The 27743-nt window shown below is 38.5% G+C and overlaps 1 long non-coding RNA gene across 1 annotated transcript; it reads left to right on the top strand.

The window, feature by feature from the left end:
- Positions 1–641: 641 nt before the first annotated feature.
- Positions 642–26705, top strand: LOC135305183 (uncharacterized). Its single transcript, XR_010366456.1, has 2 exons — positions 642–834; positions 25956–26705. It is a non-coding gene; the product is annotated as an uncharacterized LOC135305183 (long non-coding RNA).
- Positions 26706–27743: the final 1038 nt, after the last annotated feature.

Below are 27743 nucleotides of genomic sequence, written 5' to 3'. Positions count from 1 at the left end.
ATGTGGTTTAAGGAAAAACTGCTCATTACCTTTCAATTTTGTAGATTAGGAGAATGTAATTGGAATGATAAGGTAGGAGAGAGGCTGCATGATTGTTTCACACGCTTTGTTCCCGCAGGTTTTTTGATCACAGCGGCTCAGTTCGGTTTGTTCGGGGGAAGTTTGTCTGTCTCGGTTACCTCATCCCGCTCCCTTCGGGGAGGCGGCAGCAGCGCGGGCTGAGCTGGGAGGCAGCCCGGCTGCCCGGGCCGCTCTGGGGGGCTTTGGGCAGGGCATTCCCCGGTCGGAGAGCCGAGGCAGCCCGGCTGCCCGGGCCGCTCGGGGGCTTCGGGCAGGGCATTCCCCGGACGCAGAGCCGAGGCAGCCCGGCTGCCCGGGGCGCAGCCGGAGAGGCAGCGGGACCCTGGCAGCGGGGCAGGGCCTCGGGGCGGTGCCGGGGCTGCGCTGCGGCTGCTCTGGAGAGCCCTTCCAGCACCTGCTTCCACACCCAGCTCGGTGTGGGCGGCTGCCGGCCCGGGGGGGGCTGTCCTGCGCGGGGCAGGCCCGGGCGTGTGGTGCCGGTGGTGCCGGGCGGTCCCCGGCCTGCCCAGCCCTGCCCTGCCCTGCCCTGCCCACACCCGCCCGGCCCCACAGCCCTGCAGCGCTCGGGGCTCACCCCGTGCCGGATTGCACGAGGTTTTGTGGAGTCGGTTTTTTTCCCCAAAAGGCTTGGTCCTTTTGAGAACGCTCTGTTAAAAAGAAAGAAACAAACAACCCCAATCTCCCAAAACCCGCAGTGCAACAAAACCTCGGAACCGACCTGTGTAGATTTCAGCAGTTCAAAAGGAGAAGGAGGTAAAAATATAAATTATTTTTTTCCTTCTGTATTCTTAATTTTTAAGCCTATTTCATGATTTGTAGGAAGGGGAAGCAGTGAGGAGGAGAGACAACTTGCTTTGGTTTTGTTTTCTGTCAGCAGTCCTGATATGAAGGCTCTGTCCCATTTAAATTTCATGGATTTTTTCCCCGTTATTTTAATAGGGCTAACTACAAAACCTTTGTGTGTGGGTATCTTTGCTTTGCTTTTTAAGCATGTATTTAATCAACTCAAATGTTTCCTTAGGCAAAGAGATACTATAAAGATTTCTTAGCTAGTACTAATGAAAAGAATCAAAAATAATCAAAAGTTTAAAAATAATTTCCTGGGACTTGGTCTCGTATATTTCTGTGTCTGAACAGCAATAGAAGAGAATGTCCCCGGGTTCCTAGTCTTTAATACCAAGGGTTGATTTTGTAAAACAGTTTTTAAAATGGGTTACAATTTGCTTCTTTACCAAAGTATATGCATTGTTTCTGTTTTTCATTTTGAAGTGCCATATGGTGGCAGATACTAATCCACAATATGTTGCCACAGTTCTCTCTGATCTCTCTTGAAAAAAAATGTAATTACACAAATGGAGACTTGACCTTTCATTCAGATTTAATGGACTGTTTTCTGAGCACATTTCTAACAAAGAGAATTGCATGAAATGTTATTTTTTTAAGTTGGCTATATACATCTTGTTGGTGAAGGGAAAAATCTTCAGGCCAGAATTGGGTTGTTCACCAACTCCCCATTCAGCACACAGAGTAATGACATCTTGATTCTCACAAAGGGGCTCTGGAAGTAACTTTGATGTTAAGCAAAACAAAAATTTGAAATATACAAACTGTGTTGATATCCTTCTCCTCTGGGCAATGATGCATAAGCAAAGACAGCCCATCTTTGACATGCTCCTCATCCTGTGGGAATATTCCCACACAATATTAATAGAGTGGAATGTACCAGATAAAGCTTGGATCTGCATTTTGGCATTCTTTTCCCTTAAATTTTGTAAGACTTGAAATCTTAGATACTGCTTTGACTGCATCCAGTAAGCTAAGAGCTCATGATTTTCACTCACATTCCCAAACTGCCTGGGCCTCCATCAGGCTGCATCTCCTGATCAAGAATTATGTTTCAGTCCCTCATTGACTTAATGTAATTCTGGTTTTAATATATCAAAAGAATCTAAGCTCCTGGTGGGATATATGGGGCAAGTCTAGGTGAACTTCCTGTACATGTCTCCATTTTATTTGATAAAAAATGGAAAGGGTTTGTGTGGGGTAAAGCAGGTGTGTGCAGGCACAAGGTCAGTTGTTTCCCAGAGGAGGTGTGTGAGCACTGCTGTGCCTGCAGCTGGTGCTGATGGGCTGGCACAGGCTGGGATATGCAGGTTCCACCAAGGACAGCTGCAGCACTGCCCATTCCTCCTGACTGGGAACAGGTTCTTTTCCTGCTTCGGAGGAGAGTTTGTAGCCCTGTTTAAAGGTTTTTGTTCCTGTTTGAGTCACCAAAATGGTTGATAATGTTGACAATGTGTGAAGAATAGAACCTAAGGTTCATTATTTTGCATAGGGTTGTTTTTTTTTTTTTATATGTCCATTACCCTTTTGGTCTGGAATTTGATAGCCCCCAAAACAGTTTTCTGTCTGGAACACAGGATTGCTGTCTTGGGATATTTCCTGAGATATTTGTTGCTGAAAGTGTGTATTGCTTGCCGCCATTTTGATAACGCAGGAAAGCAGTAGAAGTCCTATCTTTAAAACTTGTCCCACTGGGAAATCTTGAGTTTGTGAATATGGTGGCTGATTATATGCATCACAAAACAAAAATGCATAATTGAACAGCAGCAACTGTCTGAAAATAATCTACTATTTCAAACAGTTGAAGGCTCTAGTGTGACAAGTCACCAAGTACTTAAACTCTTCCCATCATCAGTCTACTTGCTACCCTGATAAAAGCTGTTAGCTATGAATACATGAAAGAATCCTTTTTATTCCTCCCATGCTCCACCTTTAAGTATGCCTAGAGTCATGTTTGATGGAGCACAACAGGCACTAGACAAGATGTCATCAGGCCCCATATACTAGCTGTTTGGGTTACTTTTTTCTCTCAGTATTAAAGGTTTAAGAGTTCTGGGATACAAAAAGAAGATTCATGATACATTAGTCTTATTTTTTGACTTTGGTGATTCAAATTTACTTGCATAATTTAACTCAATAATGTTTTGCTTGATAATGCATGTGAACTGAGAAATGAACAAGTAAGAAATCTATAGTTTTTCTGGAATTTTATTCCAAATCTATATATTTCTGTTGAACAAATTTGTCAGTTGTATTAAGATGTTGGGAAACCAGTGTATGATGTTTGCTTTGGATTTTACAAAGCAGAGCTACTCGCATCCAAGTTATGAAAAATTACTACATTCATAATTTGTAATGTATAAGGAATAGTGAACATCCAACTTGCTGGCTATAGGAATCAAGCCTGGGGGCATATTTAATTGACTCAGAGTCAGACATATTCCTCCTGTGGGCAGAGACGTAACTTTTCTGAGACACAGAAGTCTCTCTCATTTGTATCTTGTGCCCAAGATCTTTAAGCCTCATGAAAACCTTCCTCTCTGGAGCATTCTTCCTTCCACTACTGTATTTCCTCTTAACAAGGTATTGCTCTTCTGCTGTTAATGTTAATGAGAGTACTAAAATCTCTTAATAAGAAAATGTTTAAATTAATAAAGATAGTGCCTTTGCTATTCAGCATCAGCCTGCTTCCTTGTGCAGCGATTTCTATGGACAGTTTTACAAATGCCTGTGTTTGGCCTGGCCAGGGCCTCTTTGGAAATGCTACAATTTCAGGGAACAGCATAAATACTTCAGTCAGGCTATTTGAGAAGATAACACAGTAAAATTTTTTACCAGTATATTATCTCAATCTAAAAATGTTGACACCTGAACACAGCAAGTGCTGCTACATTCATTTATAATTAATTAACTAGGCTTGCCTCAGCTTTTGAAGGTTATGTGACTGCATTTATTGATCTCATTTCACTGGTATCAATAGGAGCTGAAGTTTCTTGTTACCCCATAAGGTCATTCATGCCATGATCTCCCAGATTCATTTGAAGCTTTTTCTTTGCTCTAGAAAGCTAAAAAATCTGCATGAATCCTTAGAAGAAGCTCTGTCTGATATGGTTGCTCTGTTTATTGTCAGTGAAAGGACATAAGCCATAGCCCTATTACTAGCTCTGGGAGAAATGAAGTCTGGTTAGCAATGGGTTTGTCCTTAACAGTCTGCATTTCTCCATTGATTTCACTCCACATTCCCCGTGTCCCTTCATACACTGTAATATCCCTGTGTCCTCTGTCTTTTTCCACACTGCCCCTATGCCTCTCTTGCCTATCCCATGTATATTTCCAGAGAGATTTTCTACTGTGGTAACTGAAATTAAGGTGGCCTTAGAGCTCTTTCACATACTCTCTACCACCTTTTTTCCTGTCTGGTGGTCCAAAGAAAACATACTTTGGCTGGTTTAAAGTTATGTGTAGACTTATGGTTCAGTTAATAAATGTGTACCCACTCACTGCTGCTTTCTCCCTCTGGGCGAGCTGAACAAAAGAGACAATTTAAACTGCTCCTGCCTTTCCTTCATTTAAAGTTCTAGTAGGGGCTCTCTCCTATTATCTTGCTGTTGAGCTCCATGAAACTCATGCCTATATTTGAGACTTTTGTTTTCCTGTGAAATTAGTTTCAAATTACCCAGTGAAATCCAAAGTTACTTAATGGAAGTAGACAGGCATGCAAACAAGCAGTGTGTCTGTGATCACATGAGCTTTGTTTGCATGGAGATATTAGGCTTACACAAAAACAAGTGGGAAGATGAAGGCAGTGATTTATAATTCCAGTGGACACCTTTGCTAACTTTCAGGACCAGTTATAAGGCAGATTGCTGATTTCCGCTTTGTCACAGACCTAGATGGGCTGAGGGGTAACAGCAGTGAAACCATTGGAGGGTTGTGGCATTCACATTCTCTGAAAAAAATTACTTCGCCCAGGATTTTTCTCCTGGGAAGCTGAGAAGCCTCAGAGAAAAAGGAAACAATTCTTATCTCACTTACTTCTCCTCTGTTTTGCTCATGTGGAATGTGTTTGGAGATTGTTTACCCAAAGGGGATTGTTTTGTTGGATTCTGGTGTGAGTTGTTTTTACTCTTTGGCCAATCAGGGCCAAGCTGTGTCGGGACTCTGCAAAGAGTCACGAGTTTTCATTATTATCTTGATAGCATTCAGTGAGTATCCTTTCTGTATTCTTTAATATAGTTTAATTTAGTATTCTTTAATATAATATAGTATTATAAAGTAATAAATTAGCCTTCTGAGAACATGGGTGAGATGTATCATTCCTCCCTGCCACGGGGATCTCCGCAAATACAATAGAGGGTTTTGTCACATTTTGTTTTGTGTCTTTCTTCTTCCTGTTTGATCGTATGACAGGTGTCAGTCTTTTTTTTTTAAGAGGTTGTCTTGGTACCTGGAGAACTGGAGGTGCCTGTGTTTTATGTGTTAGTACTAGACTAATAAATCAGAGGTAAGAACAGAAGCAAAGTATGCAGGGAGACATTGTGTGGCAGAAAACTATGGGAAGAGATTTGGGGAGGTCTGGATTGCCAGTTAATGGGGAGGAGAGGAAGGAAAAGAGCAGCCTGACCTTTCTGTGGTGCCCTTATAAGAGGTCAGAGGAATGAAACAATAATGGCAGCCTTCAGTCTCGAAAAGGGCAGCAGGAAGAGAAGGGCAGCAGCAGAACTCAGCTACTGCTGTATAGTCGATTAACATTTGCTGCTCACAATCCCATAATTTTTCACTGAGTAAGAGCCAGGATAAAAGCCATCCTACTTAGTGTCCATTTTGCAAAGTGAAATCTAATTAGTTAAATGCTTCAAAGTTAATGAAGAATATGTAATGTCAGAAAATGTGTTCTAGTGTAAGTGCAGCCCTCTCATGCAAGCACTGGTGCTGTTGTGAACTCAGATGATGCAAATAACACCTCAGTGCCAGTGCTGTGAAAGGCCATGGAGATGGCCCTTGGCAAAGGGCCATGAGGATGCTGTGCAAAAATGTCCAGTGATCTCTTTAGGGGTTCAGCTCTGGTGTTAATGAAGGCTCCCCACAGACACACACATGAAAGGATCTTCTGGAGTTTGTGTGGCATCCACATCTGTAACTGCAGAGTGCTGGACAATAAACCTGAGATGTTTTATCTGGGCATGTGGGAAGCATGCACTGCTTTGCTTTAGGACTGCTGCTCATATGTAGGTGCAATCTAGCTTGAAATACTTACCCAAGAAATCAAGGGGAAAAAAACCCTGAGAATTGTCTGATGAGCTTCAGATATCACTGGAGTTCCTGAGTTGTCCAGCTGAAAGTGCATTTATTTGACAGGTAAATACTTGATGCTTGAATACAGAAGTTGGAATATTACATTTTGAGGGCTCTAATATCTCCAGATGAAAATTTCTGCTATAGGACTAAAATTCAATATTACGTGATATAATATTTTGCCCCTACACAGTGAAATTTCAGCACATTCATCTCTAGAAGAATTTCCAGGAATTATTATGCTTCTCCAGGAGATGCATCAGAAATGAAAAAAAATATATTTCAATCAGACAAAGGAAAACCCATTAAAAAGAAGTATTGGGTGCAATAGTACCACAGAGAACAAGGCCAGATTGCGTGTGGGAGTACATCAGCATTGCTCCATTGAAGACAAATGGATGATCTGGACTGAATGTTGAGTCCTACAGGGATCTTAGGTAATTTCTTTCTTAGCCTCTGTTCTTCTGTCTGAAAGCTGGTTGATTGCCCCTTAACAGAATCTAAGTATTGTAATTTCAAATGTGTCCTTTTTTACAATAAATATTCATGAAAATTAATTTCAAACTCTGGTTTGTCAAGATCAAAATACAAGTAATATCCTGCTAAGGTACAAAGCCTTTTCTCATTATATAGTTATCAGAAACACTCTAAAAAACTATAGTAGAAAAGGCATTATTTGCTATTTTGATCTATGAGTAATTATAGAAAATAGAAGTTGTTTTTTAGAGGGAGTTACAGAATGATAATTCTGTGACTTGAAGAGAAGGGAACAAAAGGTTGTAGTTGGAAAAATGATATTTTTTCTTCAAGAAAAAAATGTGAAAGAAAAATCAACTTCCAGCAAAGGAGCTAGATGTGATTAGAAGAAAGATATAAAAGTGATCCCTAAAGAGTGAAAAGTAAAAGCTGTTCTAAGAGGTGGCTGAAATGTAGTGAAAGAATCAACTACTAGGCCTCTCTGGAGGAGTTATTCATAGCAAAATGCTGAGGAAAAATGAGTATACTAGAGACTTGATGTGTAGTATGCATTCAGGCTCAGATAAATATTCACATTTCACAGCCTTTGCAAGAGTAGCTCCTGTGAATATTTTAACATTAACCTGGTGATCACCTGTAAAAGCTGTCACTGTATTTCCTACACTCTGTACTGGGTTGTTTTGTTCTGGTTTCTTATTGGCAGCTGTGGTTAGTGTGAAAGTCCTGGTGGATTAATTAGGAATACTTCTTCAAATATGGGTGAGTGGATTTGCCACTATGAGAGAATCGTAGGACTGATTTTGATTCAGATTCATACCTTTTTACCCAAGTAGTGCATCAGAATCAGATCATCTGCTGTGAGGAGGAGTGCAGGAAGGGTTCGGTGGGATAACAAAATTTGGATGTTTGTATTCCTGCCAGTCCTTCACCCGAGTGCAAGCTCCTGTGTCTTTGAAAGGCTTCCACAGCCGTGTTTTGCCAAAAGAAGTGGTCCTGGTGCTGGGCCAGCAGTGAGCAGGGATTCGGGCATGTTGTGGAAATGTAAAGCAGCACAGAAGTAGTCCCTGCTGCTCTCAGGTGAACTAAATAGGAGCAGGATAAAGTGTGTGGGAGGGCTGCAGATGCTCCTTCATATCTGAACACCTCACAATTTTTATAAGGTACCTAAGGAGCAGTAATGCTAGGTCTGTGATATTGGATGGAAAACCAGTTTGAAAGCTTTCAGAAATCATTGAACTGTTAAAAGGTAGGAGATTCCCTTTCTCCCTTTTAGAGGGTTCTGGAGAAGTATGTAAGTACTGCAGCTGTCTGTGCCCCCTGCCTTATGTTAGACTGGTTTTGCTAAGAAAACAGAATTTCTGAATCCATTTTTAGTTCTAAAGATTTTGTCAGGCTTGGGTTTTTGTTGTGTATGTCTTAATGGCACACTTTACAAAGACTGGTAGAACACTGGTTACAATCACCTGAAGCTGACAGCATTTCTTCTGCTGTACAAAGAAACTCTGTGGACTTTATTTGGAACTTTCTTCTTGGCTGGTCAAATATTTTGAACAGTTTTTATCATTTGGATGAGATATGAAATTAGGAAAGAAGCAACTCATTGGCTGAATGTGGCCATTTTTAATTCTTGAAACCAGGTCCCTCCCACAAATCAGGTAAATATATTTTATTAGCACATTTGTTGTTAAGATACTGATATTTCTGTGGCTTCCTCGTGGACTTTTTAGTGACTATTTATTGTTTGAATGGTGTGAATAGATGTCTAAACACAGGGTATTATTCCTGTTCCTTGAGTGGATGCCCACAATGCTTTTAATCAGAAAATGAGTTTTGGTAGAGCCTGATAGGCAATTACTGCCTTAAAAAAAGAGGAGAAATGGCTCTGTGATGGGGAAGGGCACAATATTCTGTTTGTGTTCCTGAATATTGCCCATGAAATAGCAAGAACTGCCTGCCTACCTTGCTGTTAGCTTTTAGTAGTTGTATTTAAGTTAGCTTTAGTTTTTCTCTTTTCAGTGCCTGTCTGTGCTACTCTTAGCCTTACTCTTTACAGAGAATTTCAGAGATGAAGGCATAAATTTTCTGACATAAGGTCTATTTGTGTGTGAATACACTTAGAGAGGGTCCATGAACATTGAAATGCTCTTCAGAAGAGGAAAGCAAAAAGCCATTTTCCCTTATCCCCAGTCTCTGAGGCAGGATGAGCACACTCAGAACAGCCATGACAAGGGTATTTATAATTTTTTTTAAGACCAGGTGATTAATTCATGAGAGCAGATTCTCAGTTGGTGTAAACTACATATTTCATTCATTAATCTTGCTATGCTGATTGTGTCTGAGAACCATCTCCATAATTTTCAGAATATCATCTTACATGCTTCTTGCCCAGAGTGCTGTCTCACAGGACGGTCAGATATGATGACAATGGACTTGGTATAAAGAGGCAGAGACAGATCTCGGAAGGGATCATTTTGAAAGAGCCAGATGGCAACAACCACATTTATTTTTTTCCCAGTGTCACAAATATGCTTTGCAGTAGGGTTGTGCTTTTTCATTCCAAATGAACCCAACCAAAACCCCATGTATCTTTTTCCATGTATATTTCAGTTCCTCAGAGAGACATCTATGGGCACGATTATCCAAAGTCCAAGCCTCATTTTACTGATTTACCATGCAGGAAATGCAGTGACATAACCAGATTGCTTATAATTGTGGTTTTTTAAATTGGCTTCCTGAAACATTAAAAAAGAAACAGTGAAAAGCACAGTTGCTGATACAGGGTCCCATGCATACCACTGCTTTGCATGAATCAGCCTCTGATTAATTCTGAGATCCCTTAAAACACATCTTAGTCATCCTAAAATCAAAACAACATTTCTGTGTTCAATTCAACATCCATATCACTCACTCAGTACTTTGCTCCTGATATTTCTTCCACTTCTCTGCCATTTTTTCCTGTCCTATCTTCTATCAGCTGGTAGAAGTTCATACCTTCTCCTTGATAATTCTGTACATAGGAGACAGTAGCTTTCAGATAAATAAAATCAGTTTCTCTTCCCTTACCATGTCTATAGCCAGCTGAAACCTTCTGTCTGTAGTGGAGGTAACACTATGCTATCCAGAGCAGGTGTTCTTTTGGTACTAAGCAGCACACTTGATTCAAAAGACTCGTTAACTGAGGTGTGAGCACGCTGTATAAAATTCTGGATTTTTAAACTTCATACCAGACTTGGGACCATACATGTGCCTTTTCTGCTTTTGCCAAGTTTTTACTAATGATCATTAAGAAGTACAGTTAGATCCAGCATTTTTCAGCCTCACTCTTCACCGACTTGCTGAGCATTTTTTACATAACAAGAATTGCTATTTATAATGTTATAATGCAGAAGGGGAGAACTTCCAGAGGGCAGGTTCCCACTGCAGCACAGCTCCTGTTCAGAGGAGGGAGGAGATAAACCCAGATTCCTTTCATTTGCCCCCCTTGGTGGTTATTTACATTGACCCTAAGGTGAGGCTCCCCAGCTAACATGCAGGAGGGGCTTTGCTCTCGCTGTGGGAAATGCTTGTCCCCTGTCTGAAAAGTGTTTTGGAGGCTGGAATCCTGTTTGGGGTGTTTGCTTCTCCCTCCTGCTCGCTGTGAGTTCACATTCCCCTTTCATGAGGAGCTGTGTGGGTGGCAGAGAGATGCTCAAAGCAGCAAGGTGGCAGAGGAGCCGGGAAGGCTCGGGGCTGGCAGCCTCAGCCCTCCTGTTCTGAGGCTCAGCCTGAGCTGGGGAGGAAATGCAGCCTCCAGAGCTGTTTTAGTGCCATCTCTGTCAGGTGATCACACTATCAGCTACCTGATCTTTCAATATGTGATACTGGCCTGAATGTGGCAGGCAGTGCCCTGGGAAAACACAGGGAAATACATTTCTTTTTTTTTTTTTATTTTCAAACTGCTGTCTGAATGGGGAGACAAGAAATTTGAGGATTTTTTGTGTATTTTTATTTCTGCTCAGGGGAAGTTTAGGGCCATTTTTGATCAGACTTATGTTTGGGGACAGTAAAATAAAGGAAGCAATAAGCCTCTGTAAATACAATTTTCTGGAGTGCAGTGGCAATGATACTGATTAGTGCTAAGTGTACTATTGTTCCTTGATATCTCTGTGAAGTGGAGGCACAAGTATTTTGCTCCCTGGTGATCACTCACTTGAGGATAACTTTTCATAAGAATTTATGCTCAGCTGCATTCTGCCCTATTTCCTGGTATTTTTGGCGAATCAAACTGGTGCCTTCAGCACGCTTGCCTTTGTACTTTGAATGGATTGTCATTTCAGAGATGACAAATCCTTTATACAAATTTGAAGGATAAAAACTCTGTATGGCTTTTATATTCAAATTTGTTTACAGAATGATATTTACAGGTAACTCTTTAAGTCACTCTCTTTTTTCTTTTTATTCTATTTTAAGTGATGGTGTAGTCAGTAGCTTGTTCTGTGCTTGGAGGTGTATTTCTTTTAGTATGTCCATTATTCATTATGGTTCTGTACTCATGCTGTGGGAATCTGCTGCATTCATTAAATACCATTTCATAAAATTGATGGACTGTAGCTGGCACAAGTTTATCTATAATATTTTCAAAGAGACTATATCATGTAACCAGCTTGTAAGATAAATTCATACGTTTTAAAACATACACAGATTTTTTATGCATTTTCTGTTTGCATTGTTCCGTCACCTCCATGATCAAGTCCAGATGCCTCTTGGAGCTACAATTTGATTCTATTTTGCTGCTGACATTCACCAAGCCCTCTTTAGGATTTCCTCTGCTGTGTGACATTATACATTCTTCTGGAAAAATACAAAGCTTCCAATTCTTGTAATTATTGCATTCTAACTTAACTCCTAGTTCTAACAAGAGAAATTTCATTTTCTCTATCAATTTCAGTGCTGCACACATGTCTCTATGCAGGCATTGCTTATGGTGTAAAGGTGAATAAACACTACAATATACAGAAAAATTACAAAGAATTTTGAGAAACCTCAGGGTTTTGGTTTTGTATACACATGAAGGGAAAAATTACTGTTGTTATGATGGTCTAAGAATACAGATAAGGCAAGGTTTTCAGGGAAAATTTATATATATTATTATGACAGCTATTACAATTTTTGAGGGAGGAAACAACCCCTCACTTGGCCTTGTGCACCCAAAGCTGGGCTGTTTGTCCTTATTGTGTTCACTTGTATAATAAAGGATATACCTCTCCCTAATGTGTCAAATTCACATTTTTCATAAAACCTGACCTTGCTTTTGTATTCAGCAAATAAAATTTTCTCATAGCCACCAGCATTTCTTTTTCCTTTGGAAAGTGTGCATTATAATAATGAACTAAAAGCTACATAGCAAGGAGATTGTTATTATAGTGGACAACACAAACATGATGGCTTATGCGCTCATCGTTGTAAAAGGAAATTGCAGATGGTGGGAAGTGCTGTGGTCATATGATTACTTTAATGTGGTAATGCATTAGCTTAATGTATTGAAGGTCAGGAAGTGTACATCTCACTGGCACTAAACTGGAAATCTGCAGAATATAACAGAAACCAGCAACAAGTAGCATAATTGATAATCATTAAGGAAGTAATTTAGCCAAAGAGAACTATTTCTAAGCAGTAGTATACAGAGGGCTATAGACCTGTATGCAATTTTGCAACCACCTTGTCTCAAGAAATGTTTTATTTGCCAAGTGCCACTCTTCCTGCAGACACAGTTACAATAGTTTTTCCTCATGCACATTGGTCACAGAAGTCTGTCCATTGAGAATCAGACATACAGGAAATGCAGGATCAGAGCAGATTCTTGAACACTGATGGTTACTAATTTGGTGGTTTGTGAGAGTTCTCATTTCGTCCAGATTATTTTTTTGGTCACACTTTTAGATCTAGAAATATGCTCTGGATTCTGTGAGCATATAAATCTACTTGACATTTCACAAATGCTAGAATCTGTTAGGCTGTTCTTTGTTGGATACGAATTGGTTTTGTTAAGCTGTTCATTAAGGTATGTATTAATATATAAAGCAAAGTACAAGACAGTTATAATAATTTGCTTTGCCCTGATCTGCTGATGCACTGGAAGACATGACAGAACCAGAAAGCCTAGTAACTTCAGTATATCTCTGGGTTGGTACTGAGGTAATGATCACAAACCATGTTTGGCAAGGCATTTCTTAATCCTTGGGACATTTTTTGGTGAAAGACTTTAGAGCACTGGAAATCTGAAGACAAGAAAATTATTTTCGATTGATCTTGCTTCACCTTTGATTCTCATTCTGCTTAGCAACCTTGGTCCAAATAGATTCCTCCTGCCTTTTCTTCTTCCAGCTAGTTCTGCTTCCTAGTTGCAATACAATGGATCTCACTTTTCAGGCAGCTCCTCAAACTCAGTGTTTAGGTAGACAAACTGCAGCTTTCAGAGCAAACCACAGGAGAATTTAACTTCTCTCCTGTGCAGGTTACTTTCTGAAGTCTATTCAAAGACTTTACTGCTAGGAAACTCTCTTTCATTGAGGATGAGACATACACAGCTGAGATCCCACAATGACTCTCAAGTTTGTAGGGGTTTACATGGTTTCTCTCTCCTGTCACTGTACGGATGGTTTAGTCCTAAATGGAGCTTGTAATGCGACAAGCCAATGACAAAACATTCGCCTTTAGCTTTCAGTACACAGCTATCATCTTTTAAAATGGACAAGTCAGAAATGCTGATATCAATGGCAGAGCACTCCTGAATGCTTCCCACAGTTAGCAATGCTTCTACTGAATTTCATTAGTCTACTTTAGTGGCCCAGCAATAAAGAGAGCTTTAATTATTTCCATTGTAATCTGAAATATGGTGTGCCTGTCAACCAGCCTACAGGATTGCTTTGTTTATGACAGGTGAAGAGTTTTGCACTGTAAATACTGTGCAGTGCTTTCCCATGATTTACAACTATGTCATATGTGTATCCATGTCTAGTTCTTATGGTGCTGTTAATTTCTGAACTGATCCTGAGCTGAACTGGAGAAGCTGAGTTTCCATCTCACTTAGCCTTTTTGTTTTCCTTTTTCTTTTACTTTTAGCAGTCAAAAGAGCAGCACATAATACGCTGGTTAGAAACATTTCAGAAATACCATATAGTTATATAGTCCATTTCCAAAACAGTGTTTTTGAAGACAGATACCTGTTCTTCTTTCCATTTCTTGTCTTCAGTCAAAAGGATGGCGTATTACTGGATATTTAGTGCATTACTTTTTGTGGTATAATGCTGCTTAGAAAGATGTGCAAGCAGCCTAAATTTGATGGGAATATGCAAATGTCATGCAATACAACAGTCTGTGCTAGACTGGAAGAACACAGACAGTGGATCTCAGTTTTATAAAAAGGTAGTTTGTTGTTTTTAATGAGGCCATTGGGTAGAATAAAAGGGTGTGACTTTTTTTCCCCCGCTCATTGCAAATATATCTCTCTGATCTCCCTTATTCTCTTATCTTTGGATGAGCTAGATTATAATAGGACCCTCAGAATCCTTTGTATTTTTTGAGCCTTTCATATCTCTTATCTGAAAAATCATCTTTTTTCTTTTATAACAGACTTTCTAGCATAGCTTTCTAGCTGGCCTGTTAAACAGCTTTTTCAGATCTATTCTGTTTGTCCAGTAACTGAAAGAACCTGGTCTGTCACATTTTCCAGTAACTCTCCTACAGACTGAAAAGCATCCTGCCTCAGAAATGCACTCGTAGCTCAGTGTGCAGACATTACCACCTGCTTCCCTGTTTCATCACTCATTGGCAATTACATGACTCATAAATGCAAATTAGGGACAAACAATTCTCATGAAATTTGAGTTTACCCAAACTTTCCAAACATTTCCTGATGTTTGCAGATGTACTTTAAGTTTGTGAAACTTTGGGAGGCATGATTTGTTTTTTCTTTTGAACAGCAACATCTTGATGCCAGTCCAGTTCTAAAGCATAGATGAAATCTAAGCAAGTAATGCCCTTGTCTTATAAATATTATAGTCTAGTTGCACTCTCAGAAAATGCAGCCATGCATAGAATTCCCTTTTACTGTTTGAAAAAAAATGCAATCATAAAAAATATGTGAGCTAATTATTCATCTTTATTTCCCCAAAGTAGTGAGAATTCAGATGTTTATAATTTATTCCAATTAGGAATTTGATGCTGTATTCTGGTGACAGGAAATGCTTATCTTCTGATGGACCAAACCTGAGAGAGTCGGTCACATCAGCCATTTGAGCTGTTTCCCACTCATCTCACTGAGTAGCTAATGGCAGGAATATTGTGGATATTCTGCTTGGCCCATTTAAAACCTTTCTTCACTACCCACTGTGCTCTTCACAGACACACCTTTGGATGCATTTTTAGCCATCTTGACAGATGTATCTTGCATTGTAGAGTTTCTGTCGTCCAACTTAGTAACACCTACATAGGCGTACATAAAGCAGCTTGGATCCAAAACACCCCCTTAGTGTCCCAGCGGGAATTCTTGGGGTGGTCACATTTGACCAACACTGTCCTGCTTCCAGATCTGAGCTGGGGTGTCTGTGTGGTGCTGGGCAGCCTTGGATTGCACTGATTGACACAACTGTCCTGTATTTCACTGCACAGTTGCCTCAACACAGTAAGTGGAATTTCTTCTGGCTTTTTTTTTTAAAGAGAATGTTTCTTTGAGACGAACCTCTTGGGAAAACAGGGCAAATCCTTGGTTAGCAAGTGCTCATACTCTGGTAACATTTAAATTAAAAGTTTTCTGTAGAAAGAAGATACATGTAGACAGTCTACCACGTAATGAGACCATATTTGGAGCAGACAGATGGAGCTAAATGAACCAGGAAAACCTACAGCTCATTTTAAAAAGGTTTGCTGTAGCAGGAGAATAAAACAAAAAAAGGAAGAAAAAAAGAAAAGGAAAGTTTTATAGGATAATCCTTAGTGTCTGTCCCTAGTGTATTGACTACCTGAATGACAATTTTTAGAATTCAGGAATCAATTATATTAGCACATTCAAGAAGATTAAAAATTACCCAGTCTTGCTTTATCCATTGGTATAGTCCTTATATTTTTTGACAGTGACTTTCTGTACTATTTGAAAGATAATCATGCTAGAAAAAGCACACATATTGTAAGAAGATTCAGAAGGTATAAGAGCAAGGGCTTTCTCTCTGAAGGATAATGAGCAGAGGGGCACCCAGATGAATATGTACAGCTTGTAAAGAAAAAAGCACAAACCCCTCTCAGCAATTTCTGAGGAAAAAGGAAGTTAGCAAGAAAGAGAAAATTGATATAAACATACTGTCTGACTCATACAAATGCTGAATACCAGCAATTAAAACATTTAAAAGATGGCACTGAATGTTAATGCTTCTTCAAAGACAGTGTCTATTCTTCTCTAGTCTTGTGTAATATGCATCATCTCTGGGAAGCTGAAAAGTTTGTAGGGAGGTCTTCAAAATACTGTTCCTCCTTCTGAATGAATCATTCCTCCCAGAGATAGTTAACTATTGCCTTCTCTTTGCTATAAACCAAATGATAGCCTAAACTCAGTTGTAATAGCAATGTGGTTTTCTCTAGCATCATTTCAAAGGAGGGAACTTGAGGATATGTTTATTTATTGCTTGGTGAACAAATATATTCTCAGCAGATGACAACTGAGGATAACATCCTGCTTTAATGGCACTTTTTCATGGTATGTTTTTTTTCCACTTTCCTTCATATTCACCCTCTTGTATTTTCTATTTACTGGTTTCTGATATGCAGGTCAACACTAATCAAACAGGCTATGCTTTTAAAGCTCCTTTCTTAGTCATGCTTGGGTTGAATGTGTGAAAACACCACCTTCCCAGCCAGAGACACCACTGATACATTGCAGTCTAAGGAGAAGTCTCATGTTTGAGGCACTGACAAAACAGCCACTTGCACACTGCAGGATGTAACTATAATTTGCATGCTGATGCAATACACTGCTAGTGTAAGTATGGTCTGAAACCCTACAGCAGTATCTTAGGGAAGATGAAGGAAACAAGGAGGAAGGGTATGTGGGGAAAGAGACATAATTTATAACATCACGACATTTTGTCTGGCAGGCATGCTTTAGAAGTGATGCTATGAGTGTCACTAACTTCAGGGTGCACTTATAGGTAAATATAGTTTCTCTTTCAGAGGGATTATCATAGTGTATTTTCTCACTTCATCATTCACAAGTCATCTATAAATATAGACATTTATATACTTTAGGAATAAGTAAGTAGCCTGCATTTCAGAAGTAAATGAGTTCTGACTCTGGACAAGAAATACAGGGTTATGTTTACCTTAGAGCTCCTTACTGGTCTTCTCTAGAACCTGTTTCTCCATAGCCTATATGGTCCCTACTCCTGTTCAGCAAATGACACTTCCTGAAGAAAGTATGCAGGGAATAGGTGTATATGGAACCAGTTCCATGGAGTAACCAAAGCTTGTAACAAAAGTACCACAGTGCAAGAGGGACATTTGGTGCACATTAAGAATAGCTTGATTTTCATTTCATGTTGCTTTTAGACAGGCACCTTTTTAAGTCAGTAGGTCAATCTTCAACTCACCCTTTCATTCTCAAAATTAATTCCCATGCCTGGAAACTGAGCCAAAGCTCAAAGCCACTTTTCCATACCCATGTTCACAGTGGCCCTGGGCTTAAATCACCTACTGAATAATTTAGAGCAAACAGGAACATTTTTATGGTCCCTCATAGCAGTTTTTCCTCTGCTTTGAGCAGCCATAGCTATGAAAAACAGGCAAAGTTAGTCCCAGAATCTGAACCAAATAGACACAGATTGCTAATTGTCATGCTGTTTAAGCCAAGATTTAACCCATTTTTTGCACGTATTCATTTCCATGATCTTAGGAAGCTTAGGGCAAAGCCCTTGACAAGAATTTTGTTAGTGCATAAGGTTTTGATTATTTTGTTCCTGGCCTTAAAAAGGCATTCATAAGGCATTATGATTTGTGTATTTTAAGACTCTATTACTCAATTAGTTGATCCTATTTGCTTTGCCTTTTAAAGTCAAATTCTGGTTTCTTTCTAACCATCTGCACCAAAAGATAAAATAAGAGCCCTGAGGCCCTTTCTTTGGTTACACTCTCTGCCATTCCAAGTTAAATCCATATTTAAGTTTTGAGCTCTTCTGTGGGCTGAGAGCTGGTGTGTTTAATAAATCTGTCATGACACACTAAATGAAGTAGAAAGCTGATCAACACATACTGATTATTAGTTGAGCTTAGGATGTGTGTTTTAAAAACAATTCCATGACCTGGTGCAGAACATTTTACTTCCACAATGCTTAACACAGTCACCAGTTAAATAATTGGCCTGGGCAAGGTTGAAATGGCTGTCCTGAATTTCAGTCAGATCACTAAATACGTGGACAAACAACACATCCTGTGTCTCATGCCAAAACTTTCACCAACTTCCCACCTTTAACTGTTGCCTCTGGCTATGTAAAGGAAGCTACTTTTAAAAATGATACACTGCTTTAATCAAACATTTCACTTCCGTATGAGGCAATTGTGGCTTTCCTCTACAGCCATCCTTGTTTCACCTGGACCACTCTTTACTTCTTTCCATTCCCTTGCACCCTCACTTGGATGTATACAGCTGAAAATTAAGTTAGCCAAATAAATTATATCTGAATTCCAGTGTGGGAATTTTGCAAGGTCCCTAATGGGTCTGGCACCTAATCTGTCTTGGTAAGAGACAACTAATACTTAATATTTCCACTCATGAAGAGTAGCTACTCAGACTGCTTAGAGGGTACCTTAAATTTTTGTATGCTATTTATTTTTCATTTCTGCATGTTCTTAAACATCTTCCTCTGTCTGTTTGTTGACTGATAAATCTAGCTGTTATAGTCTTGTGTAGACATCATTTATACCTAGAAAAGCATATCTGAAAATACATTACCCTTAAATAGCAGGATCCATCACATCTGAGCTCCCATGTCTGATAGCCAAAAAGCTCCATTTCATTTCAGAAGAAAAATTGCTTCTGTCAAGGTAAACAGAATGCATTATCCCCCCTTAATAACCATTTTTAAGCATGCTTCTGTATTACTTTTTTCACAGCTGTATTGCAATAAGCCTTAGAGTAATTGCCAGTTCTTCTGTCTAATAGGTTCATTATTCTTTTGCCATAATTGCAGCCATTAAACGTCCAATTGTTAAATTTCCACTCCTACATTTACTTAGTGTTACTTTTTATAATGGGCTATGTCATTACAGCACCCCAGTGGCTACAGCTGTTGTTCAAAGTGTTTCTAAAAGTCAATGAGACCTGAGATATGTCTGTATTCTTGATTTTTCACAGATTCTCTCCACTGCACTTTGTCATCTTTTTTTAGCTTTTATAAAGATAGCTGCATTTAGATACCCTTTACTGAAAGTTTAAGAACCTGACCTATTCAAGAAGCCATAAAACTATGACTTCAATATTTCTAAAGCACCATTTTTTCACTTTTATGGAATGATTCATATATAACAAGGTGATGGAGCAAAGATTTAACTAAGGGAAATTAACACTTATGGCTTAATAGCTTTTCGAGAGCACTGATTTATCTTTTGTCATGTTAAATTTGTTGGGCTTTTTCTTTGTTGTAAAAGAAGCCTAGCTCCTAGTGTTACCTACAGTTGTGGTAATTAATAAAACAACCTTTCCAATGCCCCTTGCTTCATTACTTGGCATTTCTAGACACATTAATAAGTATGCTAGGGTTTACTTATTTGTGTGAGAAGGACTTCTTGATTTGAAATGTTGCAGTTAGACTTGATAACGAAGTTTTATTTTTAAAAAATAAGTAAAAACTATTAGGAATCCTTTTGTTGGTTGTTTTTTGTTTTGGGGTTTTTTTAAGTAACACTAAAAAATGGCTTTAAGACACCTACACTAACACTTGCTCTAGTTTTTGTTGCTGACAGGCATGGAGAAGCTGTCCTGGAAATTGCTGGTAACAACCACTGTCAGTCCCAATCAGTTTCCTGGCAAAATGATACATGATACCCAATAAGTATTTGTGAGGTTATCCAGCCTCTTTTTAGGATATAACTTCATGTCACTTTAAAACTTTCAGAGGCGGTATGTCATTTTTATTACTTAGATTTCATCCTCCTCCATAAGGGGTTGATTAAAACTGCATTTGAAATGTATATCACATACGGTTTTTTTATAGACCACATTTTCATTCTTAACCTCATTACCAAGCTGTAATTTTTTTCAGTGATTAACCTAAAATTGCATCATTTCCTATCAGTATATGCAGTATCTCCTATCTTCTCCCTCACACATTATAATAAAAATAATATGATATGGAGTATGATTGATTTATTTTAAAAAATAGATTTTTATTTAAATACTTTTAAAGAGAAACATTTTTACCATCCAGATTCCTTCCCATATTGTAGAGCATACACTGAAGACAAAAACAGAAAGAAAAGAGGTCACAAAGAAAATCAGCTTGTTATTTTCTGTGTGGAGGTAGACTTTCCACAGCGGAAGGCAAAGAAAACCCTTCTGATTCCTACTTCTAAATTGCAGCTCAAATCTACATCATTATCAAAGAAGAAAGTTGTTACCACATCATGTCTGTGTACATGACATTTATCTGCTTGTTATCATCATGTTTCCAGTGCTGAGGTAGTGGGTAATTAATTCTTTCAGTGCCTGGCACCAGATTGCAGTTATACTAGATATGCCAAGGTGTTGAAGATGCCATTCAGATGTTCTGTTCTCTTGTGGAGGGGTTCTTTTTGAGCAAAGTAAATGTAGCAAATTTCTACTGTAATTGTCAGCTTTACAGCTACAGAACTGGCTTTGCTTTCCAGGATCCCTGGATTATAAAATTCAAGGAGATACAAAGGATAAAATAAAAACCCCACCAGCTAGTATTTTGGGGGAAAAATTATGATGAGATTAATGTTAATATAAGCAAATAGGTAGTAGAAAAGATGTAATTAATTTTACCCTGGTTTTAGCTCTTTGCAACGCTGGGTAGAAGAAAAGCATATTCTTGATTTAAAATCCAAGAGTATCACAGTCAGCAGATTATCAGATTGTGAATTTCAGATGTTTTAACCAGATGTACAATTCACAAGTAAATCACAAGCCATTCTGCAAGCCATAACACTTAGTTAATAAATAGAGCTTGTAATTCACACAGGCTAGAAATAATTCCCATTTACATTTTTCATTAGAGTTGTTAAAAGTATCATCATCTTCTCTCTTTTACCCACCAACCATTATGGCTATAACAGCACAGTTGTGCAGAAATCATCAATTCAACTCAGCCATGCTATCAAGAGGAGGCTGCAAATGCTGAAACTCTTCCTGGCTGGCTGTGCAGCCTAAAACCTGTCCGTGTGCCTTAGGCAATTCCTGTCACCCTGCAGGAGCTGTGGGTAGGCCTGTGAGGCTGGGGGAATAGTCTGCAGCATAATCTGAAAAGAATGGCAAGGCTTTTGTACTGTTTTTTTCATACATGAGTAAAGTTCAAGTTGTTTAAGGCTCAAGTTCATAGGTGAAATTTCACTGAAAGATTTAGGACCATCCATAAACTGAATGTGAAGGCAAAGTTCAAGGGGAGGAACAGAGTGCTGTGTCACTGGGGCTTGAGTGCTGGATGGGGACTTGGAATATATCATGATCTCTAAAATGTGCTAGAAGTAATGTCAAGGTTAGGCTGTATTCTGGCCGAGCTCTGTGAAAGTAGGAGGCTGCTCCTCGACTTTCTGGAAGAGGTAAATGTTTTTTTTCTTACCAAACAGTGCTGAAGTCAGTACTGAAAGGCAGAGTTGAGCCTGCTTTTATGGTGGCAAATAAAAGTACACATAGCAGTGATGTGGGAACATGCTTCTATGGCACTGATGGATGCCCAACGGCATTTTTAAGGCTTAAAGAGCCAAAGAACCTTGAAAAGGTTCCCACTCCCTAGGATGCTGCATGGGACTGGGAGAGGAGTGCATGTGTATAGAGGTGTTGTTATTTGAATGGTAAATTCCCTAACAACTCGTGCTTGTTCATCCAACTGAAGTATCTGTGCAGTAAACAGGACCTTTTTTCTGCCTGTTCTGCATGAACACCATCAACTACATTCCAGATGTAAAAAGTAGTAGTGGAAACAGAAAGTATGGAAGAAATGTAGTTTAACTTCCAGTTCCCAAATTATGGCTCTTGTTCACATTGTATTAATTGCAAACAAGGCAAATCCTTGCATCTTCTAGACTATTAGCTGGAAAGAAAATTTCCTGTGGCTTGGGAGTGGAATGACTTTGATATGGTATCATTGATGTTGACGGTAACCCACAGTGGATCTGCCCTTTTGTGTGTTGGAGTAATCCCAAAGTCATTATTACAGTGACTTTTTCTGACTGACTCTGCTTTTACTCCTGCTATTGTATTCTTTTCTTTTCTCCCAACAGTACACCAGCATATCAGCTTGAGCTTGAAATAATAATAACATTTTAGATAGTTTATGACACAGCCTTAACCTTCTTTAACAGCAGTTTTATGTATTCAATATTCTGCTGCTCTAGTCGGCTTGCAGTCTTTCAGAAGCGCTGGTCACTAAATAAAATAAAGTTCATATTTATTGCCGTGTGTCATCTAAAAGCAATCACTCAAAACAAGAATTATAATATCTTCTACAGATGAAAATGTTTTTGTGATGGAACTTGGCAAGGCCAATCTGTTATCATGAGGCATGGAGAAGAAAGGCCAATGTTCTTGACTGTTTAGTGAATGCACTTATTTTCTTTTTGCAATTTTCATTATGGCAAATTGTTTGACCTAGCAGAGAGACACCTTCTCAAGGCTGGGATCATATTGTTTTGCTAGTATAATTCCATCACAGTCAACAATGGATATAAATGGAAAAATGAGGCAGAAAGGTACAACGGTATAGAATGATATGTTTTCAGATCAGTAATCAGTGTCTATTTAAAATAAAATAGAAATATATTAAATGATATGCTTTGACTCTATTTTATTAAAGTGAAGTGAAGTTTTATTACTACTCTATGATCAAATGAAGGAAAATAGGGGTAGTGAGAGCAATGCACAGGAGAATAAAGGCAAGCAGCTAAAAATCTGCTTTATTAACCTAACAGTTTTTGACATTCTGTAAAGTCATTGAGATGTGATTTTTCATCCAGAGCTAAAAAGTTTCTATGACAGTAATAGTTAAATAAAAAAAAGGAAAATAGAAGTCCTGGATATTGTGTGCATCTCCATTGCAGGAGACACATATGTCTGATTTTTTAGGACAGTGTAAAGGAATAAAAATGCTAATTTTTCCCATCTAAATTCTAGAGAATAAATAGAAAAATAGTAGCTAAAATAGTGAAAATTACTTACAGAATAGTAACTTCTACAAACAAAAGCACAGCTTTTTCCATTACCTTGCCAAGTCAATACAGTGGCATTTAACTGTTCATATTCTTTATTTTTAAAATGGATTTGTTTCTTTTTTGTTAGATTTTTAAATGTAATGGAAATACCAAGCATAAGGTCATTCTTTCTTCAATTTTTATTTAGCAAATATTATTTTATAATTTAAACCACTATGTGAAGGATCATCAGCCCTTAATTTATGCTTTTGCAGCCCAGTACTCACGTGTAGTTACACTGGACCAAATTAACAATACTGAAGGAGAAAAACAGACACAGGTTGATCTTATGAACTTTTAAAGACGTGAGGTGCTTGCTCATGTCTGTGGTTCCACAGAAGTTAAATTGAATTATGCAAATGAGACCACATGTGTACACGCTGTCAGGTTCCAGTTAATAAATGGTCTTAGTCCTCTGTTATTTTCATGAACTATACAAAAATGGTGCTTATGTAGACATTTCCTCAAAAAATATGAATAAAATTTTCTATGAGATGAGCAAAACACCATTTAATCTGGCTGTGAATGAAACTGCAAATACAGTGTTTCACTTTCTGAATTTCTGAACTGTTTTAATTACATTATGAATTTATCTCCATATGGTTGCTGAAATGCATTGAAACTATAGTTATCAGCCATTTAAATTTATGTTGTGCTGGTTTTTGGTGGGGCCTGATTCTTATGATTACATGAAGTGTCTGACACCTGTTGAGCAATGGAGAGGAGTATTTAAAAAAATCTGCTGAGATTTGTCCCCTATTTACAGCCTCATAACGTGGCCAAAAGAGGGCACAGTTACCTTAGTGCAAATTATAATCTGACCCAGTGCTTTCATGCACCTTTATTTTAGATCCTGGCATTGCAGGTATAAATATGTACCCGTGTCATAGAAGAGTGGCCAATTCCTAGAAACTTGTGTGATATATGGCAGTGATCTCTGGAAGGAGTCCCTGCCCATGTACACACACATGCAAACACCCCCAGGACTGTCTGCATGCAGCAGTGCCCTTCAGAGCTTAACCAGCTGAGATGCACAAGGCTGGTGATAATCTGCAGCAGCTCTTGCAATACTCCTCAAGCATGGGACTCAAACTCACTCACAAACACCCAGGCATCGTGCCCTGCCTCATGAGGCCTTTTGGTCACCAGTGGTTTGGCTTCCTGAGAGGGAAGTGAATCTGTTCTTTAGTCTGAGTTTGCTCTGGGTGTGCAAGATATGATTAAAAGAGGTCTGCCTTGCCACGTATTAGGTCACATTCAGACTTACTTGTAGTTCAGACTACTGCAAGCCAGCTCAGAGAAGTGGGTGGAAATACTGCTTGCCCTTTCTCTCTCATCCTTGCATCAATTTGGTTTTGATTATTCCTGCACTCAGAGGTGGTGGAACATAGAATAGAAGTTGCTGCCTTGAAGTAGTGAAGACTTAATAAAATAAGGTTATTTTATTTAGTCACTGCTTGCCAAGATATTTCTTACAAACCCAAAATTATTATTTTCATTTTACCGATGCTTTTTAGAATGAGGTAAAGGTTTTTTAGTTTGAGACCACGACAAATTCAACTGTTTAACAATCTGTTTTTAAAACAGTTTTTCTGACTGACCTGAGTTACAAATCAACTCAATCTTTCTCTATTTAATTTTTGAGCTTTATTGATAGTGATGAGTCATATGAAAAAGACTTCACATATGTTCATACAGTCAGCAATGACTTGTCATAGCAGTGATAAAAATTTTTTTATGGAAAAATCTCTGAATGGGAGCTCACTGTTGACATACATTATGGAGTGTCTGACCATGTTTGTCCCCTCTTTTCTTCCAAAATTTTGAAAAGTCTGCTATATCTAATTTACAATACACTTTAAATGGTTGTAAAACTTATATTAAAAAAGGAAGGAGTTTTATCCATTTTCTGAACGGTCCAAATTTAACAAGCTGATATCTGACATGTATTAAAAAACCCCATTTGAGCTACAAGAAGAAAATCCTTGTTTATATTTTCATTTTGGTTACTTCACCTCTATTAATTTTAATGGAGTAACCAACACAAAGATGCTGGTCCTGAAGACATACATATCCATGATCTCCTGTCATTAGTTCACTACTGATCAGACTGCCTGAAGTCCAGATGTTGTCTGTGTGCTTCCTACTGCATCCTCTTGCTTTAAGACTGGGTAAACAAATAACAAACTGCAGGCTCAACTCAAACAGAGCCCTTACATCAAAGGTGCTGCTCACTTACCTGTTTGATGTACTCTTGATGTACTCTCCAAGCACACTGCTTAACTGAAGTCACAGTGAGAACAATCAAGCTGACTGGGGTGGTTTTTTCAGTGTTCATTAGGCTGTAAAGACTATGAACATGATTTTCCCCAAATGTTAGTGAGCGCTCCCTGTCATGTGTAACAGGTATAGTGCAGGTGAGTGTACTGTCTGCTAATTTTCCATTATAAATTCCACTCAGGGGAGTGAACATTTGACTTGTTTTAACCAGTGTAAACTATCAGTTATTGTCAATATTTATTGTGTATTTTAAGAGAAAAATTATTATCAAATGGGTTAATTAATTGTGGCACCTCCATATCTTACATTTTTTGCAGAAATGTATTTATTTTAAGAATCCAAACTAAATTTAAATTGCTGCATAATTCTAACTTTCCCAATCCTACACTTTCCAAAATCATGTTCAATTTTATCTTCTTTATAGGCCTTGAGAATATTTTAGAAGCTGTTTTACCATACTATTTTATCTTCATGAGGCTTTTTTGAATCATCTCAAATTCTTCAAGACTGCATAGAAACTGTTTTTACAATAGTTTTGTTTCAGGTATATTGACAATTGTGACAGCAAGTGCTTGTGACTGTACAGCAATGGATGATAAAAGAGTAGTCTGGGCTTTCTCTGGAAGTTACCATTGAGAGCAGATGAACTGTCAGAGCTTGAAGAGTAAGAAGTCACGTCCACACTACTGAGGTGCCAATTAGCCAACTTTGAACACGGTCCATTTGTCAGATTTTAGGGAGTGAACATTGTTGGTAGCTGGAAACAAGAGACAGGGAAAGCTATTACTGGAATAACACATGGAAATATCCAATTGTTCTCTACAAGCTGTAACTTTTGTTTCATCAGCAAGTATGGAAGCAAAGCTGGCCAGGCTTCCTGACTAGCAATTGTAGCACAGCTTTCTTTCATCAGATTTTGATAACTTCATCAGAGACAGGCAGCAATCTCTGGATTTTGACATTGTCAATTTTATATAAATTGATAAAATCTCTGAAACAGATTAAAAGTCTCTGCTAAAATCCTTGAAAAATTTTCTTGGTGCTTTGTGTGAGTATCCTGGGGCACAATATCAATATTAATAATAATGTCTAAGGTAATGCTGATCTGTCTGCCAAACAAAAAAAAAAAAAATTCCATCCTTTATCTCTGGCTTTTTCCACTATTTTCTCTATCAATGGTGGTCATAGAAGTACAGAAGCAGTCATGTATCTAATATTTCTCCATTTAAGTTTTTTGGGAAAATGTCTGTCAATAAATTGTGTGAGCTTGTAAAGAAGTATAACTGAAGCTAGTTATTTAAAAATAAATCACAGGAGAGTTGTTTTTTTAAAATCAATAAATATATATGGACTGCAGTTAAACATACACCTTTTCATAGGCTGATTTAGGTGTTGAAACCAGATATGAACAGTGTTTTTAAAAAAAAAAACACATTGTGGTAGGAACAATGGAAATACTAAGAAGTGAGTTCTTTCATAGAAAAAGAGGATTTATGTGTGTTAATCGAAGGACTAGTACTTTTCTTTTGTTTAACCAATTTTAGACATTCTCTGAGCCTCCTGTTTAAATCCTACATCAGTTACTGAAATAACTGCTTCTTTCACCTAAGGCCAAATCTTGAAGGCGATGAAGACTTGCCAATGTTTTATTCTTGGTGAGAGTGGCCCAGGATGCTGCACCCTGTTACCCAGACTACAGTAAAAGTGTTACCAAATCTTTGCATTCCTCTGTGGGGCCCATTCTCTCGCTGCTGAAAATCCCTGTGGCAGAATGGCTTTGTCAGCTGTGGCCCATCTCTCTCTGTTGGGGCTGCTTTGCTGGGGCTCACATAACCCTTGTACCCTATTTAGATTATCAGTTCCTTGGTCCTTGTCCCCTTTTCGGTTTACCTGATATTCTTGGGGTGCAATAATTAAAGCTATAACAGATATCAAAATACATGGCTTGCCCTAGTTGACCTCCATGCCACTTACAAGGCAGGATCACTCACAGGAGGAGAAAGGGATATAATGCATAGATTTAAAGTTCTATTTCTTGTTTTTTTGGTAGGATGTTTTTTATTTCAAGTTGCAGCTTTCTATGATTCCTAGTTATCTAGCTGAATCCAATCTAATTGTGTCATCCATGTGACCAGGACACTCCTTTTTTTCCTTTTCTTGCTGCTCAACCACTCAGACAAGAACACAACTAAAATTCCATTTCCTTCTGAACAGTAGAGAGCAATGATTATTCATTAAGTCGGAGAAATATCTTTAATAGCAGTTTTACTTGACTTGATCATCTTTCACTGCCTTCTGGAAAGTTTACTGGAAGATCCTAT

Source organism: Passer domesticus, chromosome 7 (genome assembly GCF_036417665.1).
Source record: "Passer domesticus isolate bPasDom1 chromosome 7, bPasDom1.hap1, whole genome shotgun sequence".
Taxonomy (NCBI): Eukaryota; Metazoa; Chordata; class Aves; order Passeriformes; family Passeridae; genus Passer; species Passer domesticus.
The sequence above is the reverse complement of the archived record's forward strand: the minus strand, read 5'-3'. Positions and strand labels throughout refer to the sequence as shown.